This window comes from Bos grunniens, chromosome 3, assembly GCF_055505025.1.
Source record: "Bos grunniens cultivar Pamir isolate PY7600 chromosome 3, Bosgru_T2T1.0, whole genome shotgun sequence".
Lineage (NCBI taxonomy): Eukaryota > Metazoa > Chordata > Mammalia > Artiodactyla > Bovidae > Bos > Bos grunniens.
The window spans coordinates 74,013,510-74,015,090 of record NC_141167.1 but is presented as its reverse complement, the minus strand read 5'-3'; the positions used below and the strand labels follow the sequence as shown (position 1 = coordinate 74,015,090).

Genomic DNA, 1,581 nt, shown 5'->3' with positions numbered 1-1,581 from the left:
ATGCTGGAACATTTTGCATGTGACCCTATTCAGATTCTCACTTTCTTCATGTTGTATTTTTAGGCTGGTTCCTTGACCCCTTCTCCCTTTCCTCATTGAACCTCTTCCCTTTCCCTCTTGAACTTACTTGCTCTTTTCTGAGATTTCAAGCCATGCCTCACTTCTCCATGTGCCTGAGTGATAAGATCTATTCCTATAGAAAGGAATTTTTGTTTTTGTTTTTGTTTTTGTTTTTTTTTTTTTAGCATGCCTGGTTTTTCCTTCTTTATTGAATGACTTTTCAAGATGTAATTACAATTGAAGGTGACGCGTTAGAAAGGAGAGGTGCGCGTTGAAGGCATAAGGCTGCTCGTAGACCCGGCTCCAGAGACAGGTGGCCGGAAAGGAACAAGGATTAAAAAAAGGCTGAGCGTGTGTGTCGCTCATGGGGACGGGCGCGTGGGTGCAGCTCGGCTGGATGGCCCTTGGTGGCCCCCAGGAGAGGCCTGGCTGAGCAAGCAGAGCCCCCAAGCAGCAGAGGGGGGCCCTGCCCTGCAGTCCCCACGGCCCACTCACACGCCCCTACAGGTGACGTCAGCCCCAAAAGGACAATTAACAGGGAGCTTCAGGACATGAACAAAACCTCAAAAGTAAAAAAGCTGATAAGTGTAGCAGTGGTACCAGGAGGTTATATACACAGGTGGCGGCGGCCCCTTCTTGGAAGTGTCTGGATCACTCCGGGGGGCGCTGCCGGGGTCCCTGAGGCCCTCCCTGAGGCCTCAGCGGCTGCAGCCTCAGTACACCGAGCTGTTCCGAATGCCACAGCAGAGCACCATGCTCAGGATCATCTCGAAGATCATGATCACAGCGACCACGATGGCCGCGATGCCAATGAGGTACAGTTTTCCCGAGAAGAGCTCGTCAATCTTCCCATGGCAGTCCTCCTTGAACAAATTAGTGATGACGTTGCCGCTGGAGGGACACAGGCTGTTCTTGAGCACAGAGGTGGTCAGTGTCATCAGCGTGTTGGAACCACAGCAGTTAAGCGTCTCGTGGAAGGTCTTCACCACGGCCTTGGCGTTGTTGGCGTCGTCGTCCACGATGGCCTGCTGCAAGGCCTGGTCATAGAACTGCTTCACATCCTTGGCGATCTGGTCCTTGTTGACAAAACCCCAGATGCCGGCGGCCACCTCACAGGCAAAGAGGATCACCAGGCAGGTGAAGAACGTGCCCAGCAGGCACTGGGACTCCTGGATGGCCCCGTAGCAGCCCAGGAACCCAACGAAGGGCGGAAGGTGACACCAAAACATAAAAAAAAATAAGTCCTATTGACATAAGGCATATATGACAAGCTGACATGAAATAATTAGATAATAGGCAGGCTTTATAGCTGTTCAGTTGCATAAGATGACATCTAAGCAATAGAACAGTTACGGGAGGGAGTGCTAGATACAGGGTACCCACATCAGGATGTGCTTTCCAGAGGCTACAGGACCTGTGCTGTTCAAAGTCACTAGAAAGACAGAAAAACTGAGGTGTTCTGCCTTCAGTTCAGTTGCTCAATCATGTCCAACTATTTGCGACCCCATGAATTGCAGCACA

The 1,581-nt window shown here is 51.0% G+C and overlaps 1 pseudogene across 1 annotated transcript; it reads right to left on the bottom strand.

The window, feature by feature from the left end:
* Nucleotides 1-206: 206 nt before the first annotated feature.
* On the bottom strand, nucleotides 207-1,289 carry LOC147375857 (CD81 antigen pseudogene; annotated as a pseudogene). Its single transcript, XR_015161410.1, has one exon. The product of XR_015161410.1 is annotated as a CD81 antigen pseudogene (transcript).
* Nucleotides 1,290-1,581: the final 292 nt, after the last annotated feature.